General features: G+C 40.0%; 1 pseudogene; it reads left to right on the forward strand.

The window, feature by feature from the left end:
* Nucleotides 1-19,199: 19,199 nt before the first annotated feature.
* Nucleotides 19,200-19,924, forward strand: LOC114094943 (ribosomal protein uL30-like; annotated as a pseudogene).
* Nucleotides 19,925-25,052: the final 5,128 nt, after the last annotated feature.

A 25,052-nucleotide genomic window follows, 5' to 3' on the forward strand; every position in this document is an offset into this window, starting at 1 on the left:
AAACTCTTCTCAAGTTCAAGAGTCAAATAGACCACAACACAATAACTTTGGGTGAATTTAACACACTTCTTTCATCACTAGATAGATCTTCCAAACAAAAGCTGAACAAAGAAACTATAGAACTCAATAATACAATCAATAACTTAGACTTAATTTATATATATATAATAATTCATCCTTCAACAAGAAAATACACTTTCTTCTCATCTGCACATGGATCCTTCTCTAAAATAGACCATATACTATGCCACAAAGCAACTCTTAGCAAATATAAAAAAGTAGAGATACTACCCTGCATTCTATCAGATCATAAATGGAATGAAATTACAAATCAATGATAAAATAAAAAATAAAATCCATTCCATACCTGCAAACTAAATAATTTGCTACTGAATGAACAATGGATTACAGAAGACATAAGGAAAAGATTAAAAAATTCTTAGAGGTGAATGAGAACACAGATACAATATATTGAAATCTCTGGGAGTATAAAAGCAGTTCTAAGAGGAAAATTCAGTGCATGGAGTTCAATCCTTAAAAGAAGAAAAAGTCAACAAATAAATGACTTAACATTACATCTCAAAGCCCTAGAAAAAGAAGAACAGATCAACACCAAAAGCAGAAGTCAGGAAATAATTAAAATCAGAGCTAACATCAATGAAATTGAAATAAAAGAAACAATTGAAAAAACTGACAGAACAAAAAGTTGGTTCTTTGAAAAAATAAAGTTGACAGATCCTTAGCCATGAAGAGGAGAGAGAAAACTCAAATCACTAACTTACGTGATGAAAAAGGAAATATCACAACAGACGCTACAGAAATATAGAAGATAATTAGAAATTATTTTGAAAACTTGTACTCCAATAAAATAGAAAATGTCAAAGGCATTGATAAATTTCTAGAGTCATATAATTTGCCCAAATTGAATCAGGATGAGATACACAATTTAAACAGATCAATTTCAAGTGATGAAATAGCAGATGCCATTAAAAGTCTACCAACCAAGAAAAGCGCAGGACGGGACGGATACAGTTCTACAGTTTTTTGTAGAACTGGAGTTCTAGAAGACCATGAAAGAAGAACTAATACCAATACTCTTCAATTTATTTCATGAAATAGAAAAAGAGGGAGCACGTCCAAACTCATTCTATGAGGCTAATATCACTCTGATTCCAAAACCAGGCAAAGACACATCAAAGAAAGAAAACTTCAGACCAATATCTCTAATGAACATAGATGAAAAATTGTCAATAAAATTCTGGCAAATCGAATACAAAAACATCCCAAAAGATTGTGCATCATGATCAAGTGGGATTCATCCCAGGAATGCAAGGTTGATTCAACATATGGAAATCAATAAATGTAATTCATCACATCAATAGACTTAAAAATAAGAATCATATGGTCATGATCATCTAGATAGACACAGAGAAAGCATTTGACAAAATACAGCACCCCTTTATGTTCAGAACACTAGAAAAACTAGGGATAACAGGAACATATCTCAACATCATAAAGGCTATCTATGCTAAGCCCCAGGCTAACATCATTTTAAATGGAGAAAAACTGAAGGCATTCCCTCTAAAAACTGGAACAAGATAGGGATGCCCTCTTTCACCACTTCTATTTAACATAGTTCTTGAAACACTGGCCAGAGCAATTAGACAGACGAAAGAAATTAAAGGGATACACATAGGAAAAGAAGAACTCAAATTGGCACTATTTGCTGATGACATGATTCTATACCTAGAAGACCTAAAAGTTCCACCAGAAAACTCCTAGAACTAGTATATGAATTCAGCAAAGTAGCAGGATATAAAATCAACACCCATAAATCAAAGGAATTTTTGTATATCAGTGACAAATCCTCAGAAAGGGAGATAAGGAAAACTACCCATTTACAATAGCCTCAAAAAAACAAAAACAAAAAAACTTGGGAATCAACTTAAAAAAAGAGGTAAAAGATCTATTTAATGAAAATTACAGAACCCTAAAGAAAGAAATCAAAGAAGACCTTAGAAGATGGAAAGATCTACCTTGCTCTTGGATAGGCAGAATTAATATTATCAAAATGACCATACTTCCAAAAGCACTAGACAGATTTAATGCAATTCCGATCAGAATTCCAATGACATTCCTTGTAGAAATAGAAAAAGAAATCATTAAATTCATCTGGAAAAATAAGAGACCTAGAATAGCTAAAGCAATCCTTAGCAGGAAGAGTGAAGCAGGTGGCATCACTATACCAGACCATTAACTATAATCTAGAGCAATAGTAACAAAAACAGCATGGTATTGGCACCAAAACAGACTGGTAGACCAATGATACAGAATAGAGGACACAGAGACTAACCCACAAAACTACAATTATCTTTTTTTTTTTTTAAAGGAGAGTGAGACAGAGAGAGAGAGAGAGAGAGAGAGAGAGAGAGAGAGAGAGAGAGAGAAAGAGAGATTTTTTTTTTAATATTTATTTTTTTTAGTTTTCGGCGGACACAACATCTTTGTATGTATGTGGTGCTGAGGATCGAAACCGGGCCGCACACACACCAAAACTACAATTATCTTATATTAGACAAAAGTGCAAAAAAAAAAAAATAACATGCATTGGAGAAAAGATAGCCTTTTCAACAAATATTGCTGGGAAAACTGGAAATTCATATGCAACAAAATGAAATTAAATCCCTGTCTCTCACCATGCACAAAACTCAATTCAAAATGGATCAAGGACTTAAGAATAAAACCAGAGACCCTGTCTCTAATAGAAGAAAGAATAGGCCCTAATCGCCATCATGTGGGATTAGGCCCTACCTTCCTTAATAAGACTCCTGTGGCACAAGAATAACCAAGAATCAATAAATGGGATGGACTCAAACTAAAAAGTTTCTTTTCAGCAAAAGAAACAACCTGTGAGGTGAATAGAGAGCCTACCTCTTGGGAGCAAATCTTTACCCCTCACATATCAGATAGAGCACTAATCTCTAGGGTATATAAAGAACTCAAAAAGCTAAACACCAAGAAAACAAATAACCCAATCAATAAATGGGCCAAGGACCTAAACAGACACTTCTCAGAAGATGATATGAAATCAATCAACAAATATATAAAAAATGTTCATCATCACTAGCAATTAGAGAAATGCAAATCAAAACCACTCTAAGATTTCATCTCACTCCAGTCAGAATGGCAGTTATTATGCATACAAACAATAGTAAGTGTTAGTGAGGATGTGGGGAAAAAGGTACACTCATACACTGCTGGTGGGACTGCAAATTGGTGCAGCCAATATGGAAAGCAGTATGGAGATTTCTTGGAAAATTAGGAATAGAACCACCATTTGACCCAGCTATCCCTCTCCTCCGTCTATACCAAAAGGACTTAAAAAAAAAAAACAGCATACTACAGGGACACAACCACATCAATGTTTATAGCAGCACAATTCACAATAGCTTAACTGTGGAACCAACCTAGATGCCCTTCAGTAGATGAATGGATTAAAAAATGTGGCATATATACACAATGGAATATTACTCAGCAATAAAAGAGAATAAAATCATGGCATTTGCAGGTAAATGGATGGAGTTAGGAAAGATAATGCTAAGTGAAGTTAGGCAATCCTAAAAAACCAAATGCAGAGTGTTTTCTTTGATATAAGGAGGCTGATTCATAGTGGAATAGGGAGAGGAAGCATGGGAGGAATAGATGAACTCTAGATAGGGCAGAGGGGTTGGAGGGGAAGGAAGGAGGCATGGGGTTATTAATGATGGTGGAATGTGATGATCATTACTATCCAAAGTACAGGTATGAAGACATGAATTGGTGTGAATATACTTTGTCTACAACCAGAGATATGAAAAATTGTGCTCTATATGTGTTTTAAGAATTGTAATGCATTACACTGTCATATATAAACTTAAACAAAGGAAAAAATATTAATGATTAATATATTTCGGTGCCTTGAGTCTTTTTTTTATTTTTTTTTTATTTTTTTTTTTTATTTTTTATTGTTGGCTGTTCAAAACATTACATAGTTCTTGATATATCATATTTCACAATTTGATTCAAGTGGGTTATGAGCTCCCATTTTTACCCCATATACAGATTGCAGAATCACATCAGTTACACATCCATTGATTTACATATTGCCATACTAGTGTCTGTTGTATTCTGCTGTCTTTCCTATCCTCTACTATCCCCCCTCCCCTCCCCTCCCCTCCCCTCCCCTCTTCTCTCTCTGCCCCCTTTACTGACATTCGTTTGTCCCCCTTGTATTATTTTTCCCCTTCCCCTCACTTCCTCTTGTATGTACTTTTGTATACCTCTGAGGGTCTCCTTCCATTTCCATGCATTTTCCCTTCTCTCCCCCTTTCCCTCCCACCTCTCATCCCTGTTTAATGTTAATCTTCTTCTCATGCTCTTCGACCCTACTCTGTTCTTAGCTACTCTCCTTATATCAAAGAAGACATTTGACATTTGTTTTTTAGGGATTGGCTAGCTTCACTTAGCATAATCTGCTCTAATGCCATCCATTTCCCTGTAAATTCTATGATTTTGTCATTTTTTAATGCAGAGTAATACTCCATTGTGTATAAATGCCACATTTTTTTATCCATTCATCCATTGAAGGGCATCTAGGTTGGTTCCACAGTCTAGCTATTGTGAATTGTGCTGCTATGAACATCGATGTAGCAGTGTCCCTGTAGCATGCTCTTTTTAGGTCTTTAGGGAATAGACCGAGAAGGGGAATAGCTGGGTCAAATGGTGGCTCCATTCCCAGCTTTCCAAGAAATCTCCATACTGCTTTCCAAATTGGCTGCACCAATTTGCAGTCCCACCAGCAATGTACAAGTGTACCCTTTTCCCCACATCCTCGCCAGCACTTGTTGTTGTTTGACTTCATAATGGCTGCCAATCTAACTGGAGTGAGATGGTATCTTAGGGTGGTTTTGATTTGCATTTCTCTGACTGCTAGAGATGGTGAGCATTTTTTCATGTACTTGTTGATTGACTGTATGTCCTCCTCTGAGAAGTGTCTGTTCAGGTCCTTGGCCCATTTGTTGATTGGGTTGTTTGTTCTCTTATTGTCTAATTTTTTGAGCTCTTTGTATACTCTGGATATTAGGGCTCTATCTGAAGTGTGAGGAGTAAAGATTTGTTCCCAGGATGTAGGCTCTCTATTTACCTCTCTTATTGTTTCTTTTGCTGAGAAAAAACTTTTTAGTTTGAGTAAGTCCCATTTGTTGATTCTAGTTATTAACTTTTGTGCTATGGGTGTCCTATTGAGGAATTTGGAGCCCGACCCCACCGACTGTAGATCGTAGCCAACTTTTTCTTCTATCAGACGGCGCGTCTCTGATTTGATATCAAGCTCCTTGATCCATTTTGAATTAACTTTTGTGCATGGCGAGAGAAAGGGATTCAGTTTCATTTTGTTGCATATGGATTTCCAGTTTTCCCAGCACCATTTGTTGAAGATGCTATCCTTCCTCCATTGCATGCTTTTAGACCCTTTATCAAATATAAGATAGTTGTAGTTTTGTGGATTGGTTTCTGTGTCCTCTATTCTGTACCATTGGTCCACCCGCCTGTTTTGGTACCAGTACCATGCTGTTTTTGTTACTATTGCTCTGTAATATAGTTTGAAGTCTGGTATCGCTATACCGCCTGATTCACACTTCCTGCTTAGCATTGTTTTTGCTATTCTGGGTCTTTTATTTTTCCATATGAATTTCATGATTGCTTTCTCTATTTCTACAAGAAATGCCGTTGGGATTTTGATTGGCATTGCATTAAACCTATAGAGAACTTTTGGTAATATCGCCATTTTGATGATGTTAGTTCTGCCTATCCATGAACAGGGTATATTTTTCCATCTTCTAAGATCTTCTTCTATTTCTCTCTTTAGGGTTCTGTAGTTTTCATTGTATAAGTCTTTCACCTCTTTTGTTAGGTTGATTCCCAAGTATTTTATTTTTTTTGAAGATATTGTGAATGGAGTGGTTGTCCTTATTTCCATTTCAGAGGATTTGTCGCTGATATACAGGAATGCCTTTGATTTATGCGTGTTGATTTTATATCCTGCCACTTTGCTGAATTCATTTATTAGCTCTAATAGTTTCTTTGTAGACCCTTTTGGGTCTGCTAGGTATAGAATCATGTCATCTGCAAATAGTGATAATTTAAGTTCTTCTTTTCCTATTTTGATGCCTTTAATTTCTTTCGTCTGTCTAATTGCTCTGGCCAGTGTTTCGAGAACTATGTTGAACAGAAGTGGTGAGAGAGGGCATCCCTGTCTTGTTCCAGATTTTAGAGGGAATGCCTTCAATTTTTCTCCATTCAGAATGATGCTAGCCTGAGGCTTAGCATAGATTGCTTTTACAATATTGAGGTATGTTCCTGTTATCCCTAGTTTTTCTAGAGTTTTGAACATAAAGGGATGCTGTACTTTGTCGAATGCTTTTTCCGCATCTATCGAGATGATCATATGGTTCTTATTTTTAAGTCTATTGATGTGGTGAATAACATTTATTGATTTCCTTATATTGAACCAGCCTTGCATCCCAGGGATGAATCCTACTTGATCATGGTGCACAATTTTTTTGATGTGCCTTTGTATCCGAGTGGCCAGAATTTTATTGAGGATTTTTGCATCTAGGTTCATTAGAGATATTGGTCTGTAGTTTTCTTTCTTTGAAGTGTCTTTGTCTGGTTTAGGTATCAGGGTGATGTTGGCCTCGTAGAATGAATTTGGAAGTTCTCCCTCTTTTTCTATTTCCCGAAGTAGCTTGAAAAGTATTGGTATTAGTTCCTCTTTAAAGGTTTTGTAAAACTCTGCTGTATACCCATCCGGTCCTGGGCTTTTCTTAGTTGGTAGTCCTTTGATGGTTTCTTCTATTTCCTCAATTGATATTGGTCTGTTTAGGTTTTCTATATCCTCCTGACTCAATCTGGGCAGATCATATGACTTAAGAAATTTATCTATGCCTTCACTATCTTCTAATTTATTGGAGTATAAGGATTCAAAATAATTTTTGATTATCTTCTGTATTTCTGAAGTGTCTGTTGTGATATTGCCTCTTTCATCCCGTATGTTAGTGATTTGAGTTCTCTCTCTTCTTCTCTTCGCTAGCATGGCTAAGGGTCTGTCGATTTTGTTTATTTTTTCAAAGAACCAACTTTTAGTTTTGTCAATTTTTTCAATTGTTTCTTTTGTTTCGATTTCATTGATTTCAGCTCTGATTTTAATTATTTCTTGCCTTCTACTTCTTTTGCTGTTGTTTTGCTCTTCTTTTTCTAGGATTTTGAGATGAAGTATGAGATCATTTATTTGTTGGTTTTGTCTTTTTTTAAGGAATGAACTCCAAGCAATGAATTTTCCTCTTAGAACTGCTTTCAATGTGTCCCATAGATTCCGATATGTTGTGTCTGTGTTTTCATTAATCTCTAAGAATTTTTTAATTTCCTCCTTGATGTCTTCTATAACCCATTGATCATTCAGTAACCTATTGTTCATTCTCCAAGTGATATATTCTTTTTCCTTCCTTCTTTTATCGTTGATTTTCAGTTCCATTCCATTATGATCAGATAGGATGCATGGTATTATCTCTACTCCTTTGTATTGTCTAAGAGTTTCCCTGTGACATAATATATGATCTATTTTTGAGAAGGATCCATGTGCTGCTGAGAAAAAAGTGTAACTGTTTGATGTTGGGTGGTATATTCTATATATGTCAATTAAGTCTAGGTTATTAATTGTGTTATTGAGTTCTATGGTTTCCTTATTCAACTTTTGTTTGGAAGATCTGTCCAGTGGTGAGAGGGGTGTGTTGAAGTCTCCCATGATTATTGTATGGTGGTCTATTAGACTCTTGAACTTGAGAAGAGTTTGTTTGATGAACATAGCTGCACCATTGTTTGGGGCATATATATTTATGATTGTTATGTCTTGTTGGTGTATGGTTCCCTTGAGCAGTATGTAGTGTCCCTCTTTATCCCTTTTGATTAACTTTGGCTTAAAATCTATTTTATTTGATACAAGTATGGATACTCCTGCTTGTTTCCGAAGTCCATATGAGTGATATGATTTTTCCCAACCTTTCACCTTCAGCCTATGTATGTCTTTTCCTATCAAATGCGTCTCCTGTAGGCAGCATATTGTTGGGTCTTGTTTTGTGATCCATTCTACTAGCCTGTGTCTCTTGATTGGTGAGTTTAAGCCATTAACATTTAGGGTTATTATTGAGATATGGGTTGTTCTTCCAGCCATATTTGTTTATTTATGTTACTAAACATGGTTTGTTTTCCACTTTGATTATTTTCCCCCCTTTAGTGTCCTACCTCCCACTGTTGGTTTTCATTGTTATTTTACATTTCCTCTTCCTGTAATGTTTTGCCAAGGATGTTTTGAAGAGATGGTTTTCTAGCTGCAAATTCTTTTAACTTTTGTTTATCGTGGAAGGTTTTAATTTCATCTTCCATCCTGAAGCTTAATTTCGCTGGAAACACAATTCTTGGTTGGAACCCATTTTCTTTCAGTGTTTGAAATATGTTATTCCAGGATCTTCTAGCTTTCAGAGTCTGTGTTGAAAGATCAGCTGTTATCCTGATTGGCTTACCCCTAAATGTGATCTGCTTCCTTTCTCTTGTAGCTTTTAAAATTCTCTCCTTGTTCTGTATGTTGGGCATCTTCATTATAATGTGTCTAGGTGTGGGTCTCTTATGATTTTGCACATTCGGCGTCCTGTAGGCTTCTAGGATTTGGGGTTCTGTCTCATTCTTCAAGTCTGGGAAGTTTTCTCGAATTATTTCATTGAATAGATTGCTCATTCCTTTGGTTTGAAACTCTGTTCCTTCCTGTATCCCAATGACTCTTAAATTTGGTCTCTTGATGTTATCCCATATTTCTTGGATGTTCTGCTCATGGTTTCTTAACAGTCTTGCTGAGCTGTCTATGTTCTTTTCAAGTTGAAATACTTTATCTTCATTGTCTGATGTTCTGTCTTCTAAGTGTTCTACTCTGCTGGTAGTATTCTCAATTGAGTTTTTAAGTTGGCTTATTGCTTCCTGCATTTCTAGGATTTCTGTTTGTTTGTTTTTTATAACCTCTATTTCCCTGTATAGTTGATCTTTTGCTTCTTGGATTTGTTTATGTAATTCATTGTTGAAGTGATCTTTCATTGTCTGATTTTGCTGTCTGATGTCTTCCTTGAGACTCCAGATCATCTGAAGCATGTATATCCTGAATTCTTTATCTGACATTCCATCAGCTGCAGCTATTACCTCTTCTAAAGTTGAGTTGACCTGCAATGCTTGTGGTCCTTTCTTTCCTTGTCTCTTCATACTGTTCGCGTTCCTTTCTTCTTGGTGAAACTGTTGTGCTATTGAATTTTCCCCCTATATATTTATATTGGTCTTGTATAGTTGCAAAGTCTCCCTCGCAGGCACGGGCGGCGGCTCTGCCCCTCCGCCAATTGGGGCAATGTGCCTACCACGCCGGCAGGCCGCTGGGCCTGCTCTGCCAGTCGGTAGCAGGTCCGCCGTCCTTGGAGGCGCGGGCGGCGGCTCTGTCCCTCTGCGGGCCGCTAGGCTTGTTCTGTCGGTGGTCGCCGTTCTGTCTACTTTGCAGGCGCAGGCAGCGGCACTGCCCCTCTGCAGGCCTCTGGGGCTGTACTGCCAGTGGGTCGCAGGTCCGCCTACTTTGCAGGCGTGTGGGGGGGGCAGCTCTACCCTTCCTCAGGCCACTGGGCCTGTTCTGTCTCTCGGTTGCAGGTCTGACCTGTTCTGATGGTGGTCTCAGTTCCGACTACCTTGCAGGCGCGGGGGGGAGGGGGCGGCTCTGCCTCTCAGCAGGCCGCTGCTCCTCTTCTGCCGGTGGGTCGCAGGCCCGCCTACCTTGCAGGAGTGATTGGAAGCTCTGTCCCGCCGCGGGCCACTGGGCCTTTTCTGTCTGTGGTCACCCTTCCCCTACCTGGCAGGCGAGGGGGGTGGGGGGCGGCTCTGCCCCTCAGCAGGCCGCTGGGCCCGCTCTGTGTTTGGTCCCAGTTCCCTCTACTATGCCGGCGCAGGGGGAGGGGGCGGCTCAGCCTCTCAGCAGGCGGCTGCTCCTCTTCTGCCGGTGGGTCGCAGGCCCGCCTACCTTGCAGGAGTGATTGGAAGCTCTGTCCCGCCGCGGGCCACTGGGCCTTTTCTGTCGGTGGTCACCCTTCCCCTACCTGGCAGGCGAGGGGGGTGGGGGGCGGCTCTGCCCCTCAGCAGGCCGCTGGGCCTGCTCTGTCTTTGGTCCCAGTTCCCTCTACTATGCTGGCGCAGGGGGAGGGGGCGGCTCAGCCTCTCAGCAGGCGGCTGCTCCTCTTCTGCCGGTGGGTCGCAGGCCCGCCTACCTTGCAGGAGTGATTGGAAGCTCTGTCCCGCCCTGGGCCACTGGGCCTTTTCTGTCGGTGGTCACCCTTCCCCTTCCTGGCAGGCGAGGGGGGTGGGGGGCGGCTCTGCCCCTCAGCAGGCCGCTGGGCCTGCTCTGTGTTTGGTCCCAGTTCCCTCTACTGTGCCGGCGCAGGGGGAGGGGGCGGCTCAGCCTCTCAGCAGGCGACTGCTCCTCTTCTGCCGGTGGGTCGCAGGCCCGCCTACCTTGCAGGAGTGATTGGAAGCTCTGTCCCGCCCTGGGCCACTGGGCCTTTTCTGTCGGTGGTCACCCTTCCCCTACCTGGCAGGCGAGGGGGGTGGGGGGCGGCTCTGCCCCTCAGCAGGCCGCTGGGCCTGCTCTGTGTTTGGTCCCAGTTCCCTCTACTATGCCGGCGCAGGGGGAGGGGGCGGCTCAGCCTCTCAGCAGGCGACTGCTCCTCTTCTGCCGGTGGGTCGCAGGCCCGCCTACCTTGCAGGAGTGATTGGAAGCTCTGTCCCGCCGCGGGCCACTGGGCCTTTTCTGTCGGTGGTCACCCTTCCCCTACCTGGCAGGCGAGGGGGGTGGGGGGTGGCTCTGCCCCTCAGCAGGCCGCTGGGCCTGCTCTGTGTTTGGTCCCAGTTCCCTCTACTATGCCGGCGCAGGGGGAGGGGGCGGCTCAGCCTCTCAGCAGGCGGCTGCTCCTCTTCTGCCGGTGGGTCGCAGGCCCGCCTACCTTGCAGGAGTGATTGGAAGCTCTGTCCCGCCGCGGGCCACTGGGCCTTTTCTGTCTGTGGTCACCCTTCCCCTACCTGGCAGGCGAGGGGGGTGGGGGGCGGCTCTGCCCCTCAGCAGGCCGCTGGGCCCGCTCTGTGTTTGGTCCCAGTTCCCTCTACTATGCCGGTGCAGGGGGAGGGGGCGGCTCAGCCTCTCAGCAGGCGGCTGCTCCTCTTCTGCCGGTGGGTCGCAGGCCCGCCTACCTTGCAGGAGTGATTGGAAGCTCTGTCCCGCCGCGGGCCACTGGGCCTTTTCTGTCGGTGGTCACCCTTCCCCTACCTGGCAGGCGAGGGGGGTGGGGGGCAGCTCTGCCCCTCAGCAGGCCGCTGGGCCTGCTCTGTCTTTGGTCCCAGTTCCCTCTACTATGCTGGCGCAGGGGGAGGGGGCGGCTCAGCCTCTCAGCAGGCGGCTGCTCCTCTTCTGCCGGTGGGTCGCAGGCCCGCCTACCTTGCAGGAGTGATTGGAAGCTCTGTCCCGCCCTGGGCCACTGGGCCTTTTCTGTCGGTGGTCACCCTTCCCCTACCTGGCAGGCGAGGGGGGTGGGGGGCGGCTCTGCCCCTCAGCAGGCCGCTGGGCCTGCTCTGTGTTTGGTCCCAGTTCCCTCTACTATGCCGGCGCAGGGGGAGGGGGCGGCTCAGCCTCTCAGCAGGCGACTGCTCCTCTTCTGCCGGTGGGTCGCAGGCCCGCCTACCTTGCAGGAGTGATTGGAAGCTCTGTCCCGCCCTGGGTCACTGGGCCTTTTCTGTCGGTGGTCACCCTTCCCCTACCTGGCAGGCGAGGGGGGTGGGGGGCGGCTCTGCCCCTCAGCAGTCCGCTGGGCCTGCTCTGTCTTTGGTCCCAGTTCCCTCTACTCGTGCCTTGAGTCTTTATTCTTGTAACCCAACACTGGTTTGTTTCTAACTCAAATAACTTTTTTTTTCTCCATTTCATTTATTAAGAAATTGTTAGGGCTGGGGATGTAGTTCAGTGGTAGAGCACTTGCCTAGCATATCAGGTTCAATATCCAGCACTAAAATATAAAAATAAGAAAGCAAAAAAAAATAGTGATAAATTTCCCCAAATTCATCCATACATGTGATACAATTCCACAAAAATCTCATAAGGCTTTTAAAATAAAAATTGACTAGCTGATTTAAAAGTTTATATGATAAAAGCAAAATATCTATTATAGTCAAACACTGTGGAAGAAAAATTTACTTGAAGAACTAAGCTATTAGACATCAAAATTAATCTAAAGCAGTCTGAAAGAGTAATAAAAATAATGTGATATTGGCATAAGGACAGAAAAATAGATCAATAGAATAAAATGGAGTGCAGAAATACATCCATGCATATATGATTACTTGCTTACAATAAAGTTACAAAGGCAATTTAGTGGGAAAATAATTGTAACAGGGGTTCACTTGATGCTTTGATTATATCCCTTGTCGCTTTGAAATTTACATTTTTTTTTCTTTTTCCATCCTTCTCCTCCCTGACTTTCTCCTCCATGATCTTCTTTTCCCTGATCGTTTCCTTCTTGATCTCTCCTCCCTAATCTCATTTTTTTTCTGAATCACCTCTATAAAAGCCCCCTGTTCCTGCTGATGGGCAGAATCACAGCCTTTGGGACAGGAGACCCCTGTGTTTCTCGTTTACTAGTAAAGCAGTAAACCTTCTTTTTCCTTTTTCTCAAAACTGTCCTCATTATTGGATTGGCATCAGGGACAAGGACGGAGCTTTCGGCAATAGAATGAATATTTTTCAATAAAAGGAACAACTTAATATTAACATGAAAGACCCTTATAACATGCTGTACTTTATAACATTCCCAGAAATTAATTTGTGACTAAATCATAGACATATATATGAAAGATGAAACTATAATGCTTCCAGAAAAACACATTAAAGAATATATTGTGGAATTGGACTAAGCATAATATTTATAACTAAGACAAATGAATTGACCATGAAAAACAAAGATTGATAAATAGAACTTCATCAAAATTTAAAACTTCTGTTCATCAAAAGCACCATTAAAAGCATGACATAAAATTATTTCTATAAGGACTTGTACTGGAATTTTAATAGCAGTTTTGCTTATTATTACTAAAAACTGGAAATGACTCAAAGTGTTCAGTAACAGAATGGATAAATATATTGTACACATCTGGGTAATCACTGGATAATCCTTCCAGTTTTTCTAAACACAACAGAGGTATTTTTAAAAAAACAGGGTATTAATGTTTTAGGGTTTTTTTTTTCACTTTTTTTTTGTGGTGGGGGGTACTAGAAATTGAACCCAGAGACACTTTACCACTGAGTCACATTCCACGCCTCTTTTTTATTGTTTATTTTGATAGACAAACTTGCTATATTGCTGAGGTTGAGCTTGAACTTGCAATTCCCCTGCTTTAGCCTCCCGAGTCACTGAAACTACAGGCTGGCACCCAGTTTAAATAAGCATTTTAATGGTTTTTGAATATATAGACATGTATTGCAAAAGGTTGGGTCTTGTCCCATGCCAATCCAATAATGAGGACATGGTTTTGAAAAAAAGGAAAAAGGTTTATTACTTTGCTAACAAAGGAGAGACACGGGGGACTCCTGTTTCCAAAACTGTGATTTTGCCCATTATGGGGAATACGGGGGTTTTTAAAGAGGTAATTTAGAGAAAATGAGATTAGGGAAGAGAGATCAGGAAGGAGAAGATCAGGGAAAAGAAGATCAGGGAGCAAAAGGTTAAGAAAAATAATATCAACAGATCAGGGAGGAGACCATCAGGAAGGAGAATGTTAGGGAAAAGAAGACCTGGGAGAAGAAGGTTGGAAAAAGAAAAAAAAAAAAAACATGTAAATTTCAAAGCCACAAGGGATATTGTCGAAGCATTAAATGAACCCCTGTTACATATGGAAGTAATATATGAACTGGCACAGACACACATCACATTATATGAAATCATTTGTCTTTTTTTGTTTTATTTAACATGTACAGATATTTTAAAATTTAGTGTATATGTATATGTTTAATCATAGATTCTTTACCATACACATAAAATAACAAAATCATAAATATAATAAAGTTATTCTTGTGGCACATATGATCAATCCAATGCCAGTATATTTTCAATAAGGTTTTAGAGGTATATGGAATTGTCTGACTTTCTAATAATTACTCTTTGGCTGGGCATGGTGGTACACGCCTTTAATCCCAGTGACTGAGGCAAGAGGATCATCAGTTCAAAGCCAGCCTAGGCAACTTAGTGAAATCCTGTCTCAAAATAAAAATTGAAAAGGGCTTGGAATATGGCTTAGTGGTTAAGTGATCTGGGTTCAATTCCTATTACAAGCAAACAAAAACAAACAAACAAACAAAAAACCCTTTGAATGTATCTTATCAAATAAGATAGTTATTTTATTTAAAAAAACATGGAAAATTGAAGAAATAACTGTAGCACAGTAGTAATCTGCAAGTATTTTTTTGCTTTAAATAAGTTGAAAATTTCTTACATTGACACTGCTTATGGTGGCCCATGTCTGTGATCTCTTTGGCTCAGGAGGTTAATGCAGGAAGACTGCAAGTTTGAGGTCAGCCTTAGCAACTTAGTGAGACACTGTCTCAAAAACAAAAATTAAAAAGGACTAGTGATGTAGCTTGGTAGTAAAGTGCCCCTGGATTCAATCAATTCCCAATACCAAAAAGCAAAAACAAACAAACAAAAAACAAAATAAACAAAACAAAACAAACAGAAAAAAACCTTGCATGAAATTTTATTGAAATTTCAATCCAAGAAAATCATTTTTAGATTTTTTTTCAGGGCTGGGAATCAAACCACATGCTAGCCAAGCATTCTACCATTGAATTTATACACCCAGCCTCTAGAAATTTTATTTTATTACCCCCAAATTCAGGCAAAATATTTGTACAGTGGAAGTATTGTTCAGACAGGAAGTAAATGTACAGTGGTTAGAAATTAAAAAAAAAAAATTTAAACGCCATTTCAGTACAAAATATGTGAAGATAAATTTTTTTTTAAAAAGAACTGGAATTGTAGAGGCAAGATACTCATACAAGTCAAAGGCAGCACAGAGCTTCAAGTTCATGTGAATGCATATAGACTCCATAGATTCTGGCCCAGAATACTATATCCACCCTCAGGTCTCTGAAAAGCTCCTTCTTTGACCCCCACAAGAGTGGAGCAGCCTCAGGAGCTGCTGATGTTAGCCCTCTGCCTCTGCAGTGGGTTGCCTTTGAGGGACTGCAGTGAGTTTCTGGGCCAATCACATTCTCTTTCTTAGGGAATTTGGGAAGTTTCAAGAGGTAGATGAGTAATTGGCAAACTGGAGTAGAAGCTAAAACTCACACACAGTGAAAGTAATTTTCAGATGCCATGAGGGAGCAGAAGCCGTGAGTAAACCAAAGCCATTAATTACCAGAAGCCAGAAGCATTAAAAAGAATAGTGGGTAAGGCAGTTGGCTGACAAGAGTGGGAAGAAGCATCACACAGTGCTCACTGCTTGTCAGTGACTGTCCCGAGTGTCTGACCTACACTAACTCGTTTGATCCTTAGTGTAAGGGAGGTACTACTATTACTTCCACTTCTATAGGTGAGGGAACCGAGACAAAACATTAAGCATCCTGACAGTCTGGTCCAAGGGACCCTGCTTTTAGCCACTGTCCTGCCTTATCATAGGCCCACCAGGAGAGGGGACTCAGCTGTGGAGACAGTTCACATACATGCCCCAGGCTGCTCCCATTTTCCCAGAAGTCCTACCTATATGACTTGTCCTGGGTTTTAATGAAATCTGACTCTATACCTGAGGGTCCCATCTTATAATACTTGAAGACAGAGAAAACAGAATGGCCACCAGGAGGGAGAGAGTCATGGTGAGAGTTGAGATTTAAAAAGTAAACAGAAAGAACCTTCTGAGTCACATCCCCGAACCAGGAGTGTCATGGAGGTGTTGTAAGCAGAGGCAGTGGGGCTGTGGGGCAGATGGGGGGGAGATGAGGAATCAGGGTGGATTTACATTTAGTGGTCATCCTCTGCCTTTGTGGGGGATGAGATGGAAGGTGGAGTGTATGATGGAGGCTGAAGCAATCTTCTAGGTGAGGGGTGATGACAGCCTGCATTAGGGAGGTTGGCATGGAGATTATGAGGTGTTGACAGGTTGAAGAGAGAGTTAAGTGGGAGAATTCTGGAGTTGGTGATATATTGGAGAGATTTCAGAAGAGGACATCAAAGCTTTGTGTTTTCTCCCAGAACAATTCTGAAAGGCTATTCCAGCTGCAGGGCTTTCTGTGGAATTGGCGGAGGGCGCTTTGGCAAGTGTATGGCCCTTAAACTTCTCCTGCCCAGTTTTGCTTCCCTTGCTTGAACACTTTCGTGCAGGTCCCATAAACACTTACAGGCACTCTCTAGGAAGCCACCCCATACAAATTTCCATCTCAGTCTGTTTCCTAGCGAACCAAAGCTAGCATTATGAACCTCTACAAAGGAAATGAAATATGTAGTATTTCCTAAACTGATTAACAAAGGAGTATTTTTCTATAGTACTATGTGGAGTGAATGTGTTGGCTGGCTTTCAAATGAGGGGCTGGCACAGACTGACTGGCTTGCAGAAATGAGTTCTCTGGGCCAAGTTATACTTGATAGATTAAATGGGTTAAAATATGATAATGGCGGACACTTATTTTCTGGCTACCTAACAATCAATTTTCCCCTAGGAGCATAGGAACTTTTTAATATCCTCAGGGAGTTATTCTTTTTTTCCAACCATTATTAAACAGAACAATAAAATTGAAACTGAAAAAATTAAGTAATGTGCTCCAAATCAGAAGTGATAGGCAGGATTTATATTTCTAGATATTAAAACTTCCTACAAACCTATAAATAATCAAGATAATGTGGACTGGCCCAAGGAAAGACATCTAGATCAATGGAACAGAATAATTGAGAATCCAAAAATACAGTTTTTGCACTTGTGGTCAATTGAATTTTGAAGGGTGCCAAGGCAATTCAATGGGGAAAAAGAACTTTTTTTTTTTTTTAAGCAAATGGTTAAACACCTGGGTAGCCACATGCCAAAGAATGAAGTAGCTATCACACTAACACAAAATTAATTCATAATCAATTATAGATCCAACTTTAAGAGCTAAAATTATAAAACTTTCAGAAAAAAACACATGAGTACATCTTCAAGAACTTAGATTAGACAAAGCCTTTTTACATATAACACAGAAAGTACATGCAACAAAAGAAAAAATAGACTTCATTGGACTAAATTGGATTTCATCCAAATTAAAAACTTCTGTGTTGCAAATGATAAGATGAAAGTGAAAAGACAACTCACAGAATGGAAGAAAACATTTGCAAACCATATGACTGATTAGGGACTTGTACTCAGAATACATAAAGATTGTTAAAACTCATAACCCAATTAAAAATGAGCAAAGGATTTGAATAGTTATTTCTTCAAAGAAGACATACACATGAGCAGTAAGCAAGCACTCAAAAAGAGGCTCAATGCCATTGGTCTTCAGGGAAGGATCCAAAGAAAGAACAGGCAAATGTGCTAGAAAGGCCACAACAAATGGGGTTAAGTTTTGTGAGGAAAAAGGAAATCAAACTAAGGACACAAATGGAAGACTTTCTTTTGGAAAATTGCAGGATTTTAAAAAAATACTTATCTTTTTTTTTAGTTTTAGGTGGACACAGTATCTTTTTGCACTCTACCACTGAGCCACACACAGTCCCAGAGGATTTTTTTTTTTTTTTTAAAGACAGTAGGAGAAGACAATCCAATAGAAAGACATTTGGCAGTGCTGAAAGAAAATGAGACAGAGTTCTCTTCAGATGCTCTCTACTTTTTTTTTTTTTTTTGGTACTGGGGATTGAACTCAGGTGCATTCAACCACTGAGCCACATCCCCAGCCCTATTTTGCATTTTACTTAGAGACAGGGTCTCACTGAGTTGCTTAGCCCCTCACTTTTGCTGAGGCTGGCTTTGAACTCATGATCCTCCTGCCCTAAGCTCATGGGCCACTGGGATTACAGGTGTGCGTATGCCACTGTGACTGGCCAGATGCTGTCTACCTTAATAATAACCATGCAGGAAAGTATTCTAAAGAAGAGGAAAGTAGAATGTTTCATTTAATTCTAAACAATACACATTTTTATGAGTTCAAAAGTTTTAGTGAAATATATGTAATTTTAAAACTTCTTTCTGGTGGAAAATAATTATGTTTTCATAGAAATTAAAAATATATATTTTTAGTTGTAGATGGACATAATACCTTTAATTATTTTTGTGGTGTTGAGGATGGAACCCAATACCTCACACATGCTAGGCAAGCGCTCTACCACTGAGCTACATTCACAGCCTCTACAGAAATTTTTGTAAGACAATTTTAAGGTAATTCTGTGATTCTAACTACTGCTCAAAGAAAAATTGCAACAATTTATTTATTCATTTTTTCAGGGCCAACGACCTAACTCAGGGCCTTGCATGTCCTAGGCAAGTGCTTTACCACTGAGCTAAATCCCCAACCCATGCAACAATTTAAAGATCTTAATTGGCTTTATTTTCTATTCTGGAATCAGGCAATCCTTCGTCCCATAAAACAGAATAAGTGTTCCCAATTCTAGAATCAAAAGTAAAGCCAATTAAGTGTTTCAAGTTGTTTTGTCCTTTGACACTACCACTAACGTTCTGGTAAATTACTTTTTACTCCTTGTAATGTATTTAAGTTTTTTAATGTACTCAAAGCATACAGTAATCAGTATTTTGAGTTTTTTTTCTCCCACTTATGAATCTCCATGCCCTTCTTTCTATTCTGCCTCCCTTGGTGGTATAGAGCCTTAATATAGCAGTAATTTTTTAGGGACGTTATAAAAGTTTACACATACATTTATTATAATTAAACAACAAATCCCAAAGGATGGAACATTGGTTGCAATTTTCCAGTATTATAACAGCTCTAGAAAAAAAATATTTCCATTGCTACTATGGATTGTTTCCTTAGAATAAATTGACAAGTATACAAGAAGTAATTGCAGCACTGAAAGATGGCGGGGGAAGAACAAAGAAAAAATATCTTTTTGGATCCAGAAAATCTCCTGAAAAAGAGGAAGGCTTATCAGGCCCTCAAATCTACCCAGGCAAATTCAGGTGCTTTTGGCAAAGAAGAAGAGAAAGGGGAAAGAGTTCAGATTGAAGCGACTGGAATCATTCCTACATGATTCCAAGGGTACCTCAGAGGACTAGAAGTGAAACCTCATACTTTGGAAATGCCTGATAAACATTCTTTGGCCTTTGTTGTACGCATCCAAAGGATTGATGGAATGAGTTTACTGGTGCAGAGGACCATGGCAAGACTTTGTCTGAAAAAAATATTTAGTGGTGTCTTTGTTAAAGTCACCCCACCAAAACCTAAAAGTGCTACAGATAGTAGAATCTTATGTGACCTGGGGATTTCCAAATCTGAAGTCTCTCTGGGAACTCATCTTGAAATGTGAACAAGCAAAAGTTGAGAATAACACCATCCCCCTTACAGACAACACAGTGATTGAGGGAGCACCTGGGGAGTTTTGATGTCATTTACCTGGAAGACCTCATTCATGAAATTGCCTTCCCTGGGAAGTATTTCCAGGAGATCACTAGATTCTTGTGCCCTTTCCTCCTCTTTGTGACCCATCATGCTACCAAAAATTGAGTGGGCTTCCTCAAGGAGATGGGCTTACCTAGCTATCTGGGTGATTGCATCAATCAGCTCATCTTCCAGCTGAATTAAACCTAGAATATCTGAAAGCAGTGCATTGGAAGTGTATGTTTTTGTCTGATAAAATTGTTATCAAGTATCTTCAGAGAAGATTATTTTTTGCCTTAAGAAACTGGAAGGAAGGGATTGAGGAAGAGACAGTAGGTTATGATCATGGCAGGCACCTCTCAGCCTAGTTCCAAGGAAAATTCCATTGGCTTCCACATTGACCACCTCTGCCTCTGAAATCAACACATACCATGGAGGAAGGAGTCCTGCTTTGTCACATCTTCTATCCTGGAGTTTAATGTTGGTGAATGAATAACGCAAGCTTGTATACAAGGCTCCCTAAAACTCTTGCAGCAGTTGTCCAAGTCCAGGAGCATTCTTGAATCTAGAGATCCCAAGAGCCTTGTTTTGAAAAGACTTCAAATACTTAACGAAGAAAAGCACACACACACACACACACACACACACTAAAATTGACAAATACAATTGCTCAGTCAGGAATTACAAGTAATTTTAAACCTTGTAATAGATTTTGTTAGTTCAAGCACACACTTGGGAAATATTTCACCTTACCAAAAGCTAAAACCAAAACAATCTATCATTTTTGACATACCATCAGTTTGGCTTACCAAATTAGCCAAAAAAAAATGGAGAAGGGAAAGAAAAAATATTGACCTTAGTGAGTAATTATGAATTTTTATGAAGTAATTTGACAGAACATATAAAGGGCCAAAGGCATTTTTTTTAAAACCTTGATTGCAACATTCTTAATGGACATTGCCAAAGTTAGAGCATGTTCAAGCAAAGACATGGACTCCTATAACCTAAAAACAAGCAGCCTTCAGTTGACTATGACCATCATAAACTTAGCAAACAGGACATTACATTACAAATTCTATGTTTAATAAAAAAAAAAGATTTAATTTCTCATCAAAACAATGAAATTGTGCAAGAGAATTATTCTCATCCACTATATAACTTGAACAAATAATGGAATTTCCAACTTCAATTTCTTGACCAAAAGGTGACTTTAATTATTGATTAAAAATGAAAATGTGAGGGCTGGGATTGTGGCTCAGTGGTAGAGTGCTTGCCTAGCATGTGTGAGGCACCGAGTTCAATTCTCAGCGCCACATATAAATAAGCAAAATAAAGTCCATTGCTAAAATGAAAATGTGAGACGCTGTAGCCACAGAGGCCACTGCCGTGCCAGAGGTCTCTTCTCTGGGCACAACCTTGGTTACCTTGGAGGTGAATTCTGATGCTACCTCTGTGGTCGCTGCCACTGAACCGGAAGTACCCTGTTAGTCAACTGTCCCAGCACCACTACTGCCATTGCTGCTGCCTCTGATTCCACTGCTGCCAGCCCAAGATCGCCTGGAGGTCTTCTTTCTGGGTGCTGCTGCCACAGAAGAAGCCACTGCACCAGATGCAACTGAAGCCGACGACACTTCTGCTGACCCTGGGAGATGGCCTGGTGATGCTGCCCCCACAGTTGCAGTTGCAGCTGCCACTGTAGCCCCCGCTACTGCTGACCCGCTCGCTGCCTGCTGCCAACAACCACTGCCACTACTGCTGCTCCCATGTCCTAGAGGACTGCTTCAGGGGAGACTCCAGGTTTGGTAGCACGTGGCTGCACCCATTTTGGGACACCAGCCAGGGCCTGGGGCCTGGGTGCCAGCAGGTTTACTACCACCAGAGCCTCTGTATGGGGGCTCCAGCTGGGACCTGCCTGTGATTTTGGAGGATCCTGGGGTCTTCTGCTGAGAGTGCTGGTGGCCCTTGTCTTGCTGCTGCATCTCGGGGTTGCTCCTTTGCATCAGTGTTTCCCTGGTGGTCTCCCTACAAGTAGGAGCAGCATTGAGATCTTGGGACTGCAGTGTGGCCAAGCCTGAGGTATCTGAAGCCCAGATTGGTGGGATAGAGACTGGGTTTTCGAGGGCTGATCTGGGTTTGGTGATCCTGATGACGTGAGAGACAGGGCTGAGAAACTGTTGAACACTGACAGAGACAGTTCAACTTTCCAGCAAGATCCGCTTTATTTTATTTTTTGATTCACTAATCACTCTACCATATTTGGAACAGGATGTTTTTTATGCATCAGTGTGTGGAGGACAATGATATATGAATGGTGTTTTGCATTTTTGTTGTATTATTTGTTTGTTTGTTTGTTTGTTGGATACAATACCCTTATTTTATTTATTTATTTTTATGTGTTGCTGAGGATCAAACTCAGGGCCTCGCTCGTGCTAGGCAAGCATTCTATTGCTGAGCCATAACCCCAGCCCCTTGTTGTATTTTTATGTCTTTAATTTTTTCTCTTTGTTCATATTCTTCCTCTCTCTTCTCTATTTTCTTGGATTTTCTTTCCAACTTTTCTCTGACCAACAGCCAATCTCTGTCAGCTCCTCTTCCACTCTTCCTGTGAATTTTTACTTCTAGCTCTGTCTTCCTCCCTTGAGAATATTGCATACTACACTACCTCTGCTCTCTTATCCACCATTTCAAATTGTAAATTGTTTTAACTCGTATTCTGTTTGTACTAGAAATAGTTATTGAGCTCATCATTTTGATTTAATGTGAGAAAGCTGTAGATGCCTTAATGGGAGCTATTAGATTTAAGGCTATATATTGTGTACACTGGGTGCTGTTGATATTGGTCTCACTAGTAAATGCCAGCATTGGAAACCTTCAGGGATACTATAGGTCTATAAGGTAGAATTTATCCTCCCTTAGATCCATACTTTTAGATGGCAACACACTAACAGCATGAAAAAAAAAAAAAAAAAGGAATAAAATGCCCCAAACTAACCAAGATGCTTCAACAACAGAAGCCACTGATAACACAGTAGAAGAAATGTCCAAGAAGGAGTTCAGATTGTATGTAGTTAAATTTATATGTGAAATAAAGGAGAGAATAAGGAGTAAAATCAAAGAAAAAAATACAGGAAGTGAAAGATCACTTCAATAAAGAGCTAGAGATCATGGAAAAAAACAAACAGAAATACTTTAAGTGAAGGAATCAATAAAACAAATTATAAATTCAATAGAAAGCATCACCAACAGACTAGACCACTTGGAAGATAGAACCTCAGACAATGAAGACAAAGCATATAATCTTGAAAGTAGAGTTGAACATGTGGAGAAGATGGTAAGAAACTATAAACAGAATATCTAAGAATTATGGGATAACATGAAAAGAGTTTAAGAGTTATCAGAACAGATGAAGCAGCAGAAATAAAAATCAAAGGAGTGCGCAATCTTTTCAATGATATAATAATAATAGAAAATCTCCCGAACCTAAAGAATGGAATGGAAAGTCAAATACAAAAATCTTACAGGACCCCAAATGTACAAAATTATAGCAGATCCACACCAAGACACATTATAATGAGAATGACTAACACAGAGAATAAAGATAAAATCTTAAAGGCTCTGAGAAAAAAAAAATCAAATTACGTATAGGGGGAACCAATTTGGATCTCAACTGATTTCTCAACCCAGACCCTCAAAGCTAGAAGGACCTGTAGTAATATATTTCAAGCTCTGAAAGAAAAGTGATGCCAACCAAGAATTTTATATCCAGCAAAATTAAGTTTCAGATTTGAAGATGAAATTAAAACATTCCATGATAAACAAAATTAAAAGAATTCACAACTAGAAAGCTTACACTACAGAACATTCTCAACAAAATATTCCATGAGGATGAAGTGAAAAAAAAAAGTGAAAAACAGAAAAGGCAGAATCTACATTAAAGGGACATTCCACCAAAGGAGAAACTAAGACAAATCAAAAACCAGAAATAAATCAAAATGACGGGGAATACAAATCATATCTCAGTAATAACCTTGAATGTTAATGGCATAAACTCATCAATCAAATGACATAGACTAGCAGATTGGATTAAAAAGCAAGACCCAACAATATGCTGTCTTCAAGGGACTCACCTCATGGGCAAAGACATCCACAGGCTGAAGGTGAAAGGATGGGAAAAAACTTATCACTCATATGGATTGCATAAACAAGCAGGGGTTTCCATTATCATTTCAGATAGTAAACTTCAAACCAAAGTTAATAAGAAGAACAAAGTAGGACATTTCATACTTCTTAAGGGAAATATATATAAGCAGGATATAACAATTATAAATATTTATGCCCCAAATAATGGAGCATCTTTACATCAAACAAACCCCTATCAATTTCAAGAGTCAAATAGATCACAATACAATAATACATGTCACAGTCTGGCTGGGCACAAATAACCGAGCCACCACAAAGCCTTGTAGGTTCAAACAGCAACTCTTTATTCCCCAACTCTCACCGGCACTGCACACACACTACTCGGGAACACACTCCTTCCATTGGGCTCCACGCGCCCAAACTCTCCGAACCCCTGCAGGAACTTCACAGGAACTCCAAAGTAGCGGGCAGATTCCCAGAGCCGCCCTAATCCCGGAGCAGGGTCCCTATACAACTCAATCAATCCAGCATCACAGCAATTATATACAGCTTAACTCAAATCATCATCTCAATGGTTTGCTGGCGTCACATTTCAACCATTCCCTCTTCACAGCAGAAGAAATATAATTGATCAACAAATATATGAAAAAGTGTTCAACATCTCTAGCAATTAGAGAAATGCAAATCAATTTTTTCAATTGTTTCTTTTGTTTCGATTTCAAACAATTAATTTCAATTAATTTCAGCTCTGATTTTAATTATTTCTTGCCTTCTACTTCTTTTGCTGTTGATTTGCTCTTCTTTTTCTAGGATTTTGAGATGAAGTGTGAGATCATTTATTTGTTGTTTTTTTCTTTTTTTAAGGAATGAACTCCAGGCAATGAATTTTCCTCTTAGAACTGCTTTCATTGTGTCCCATAGATTCCGATATGTTGTGTCTGTGTTTTCATTTATCTCTAAGATAGTAGAATGAAACAGACATTATTATGTATGTATATATGTGACTACATGACCAATATGATTCTGTAACATGTACACTCAGAAAAATGAAATTATATCCCATTTATGTATGATATATCAAAGTGCATAAATGTATTCTATTGTCATGTATAACTAATTAAAACAAATTAAAAATTTAAAAAAAAATGAAAATGTGAGGGCTGAAATTGTGGCTCAGTGGCAGAGCGCTTAC

This window comes from Marmota flaviventris, chromosome 5, assembly GCF_047511675.1.
Source record: "Marmota flaviventris isolate mMarFla1 chromosome 5, mMarFla1.hap1, whole genome shotgun sequence".
Classification (NCBI taxonomy): Eukaryota; Metazoa; Chordata; class Mammalia; order Rodentia; family Sciuridae; genus Marmota; species Marmota flaviventris.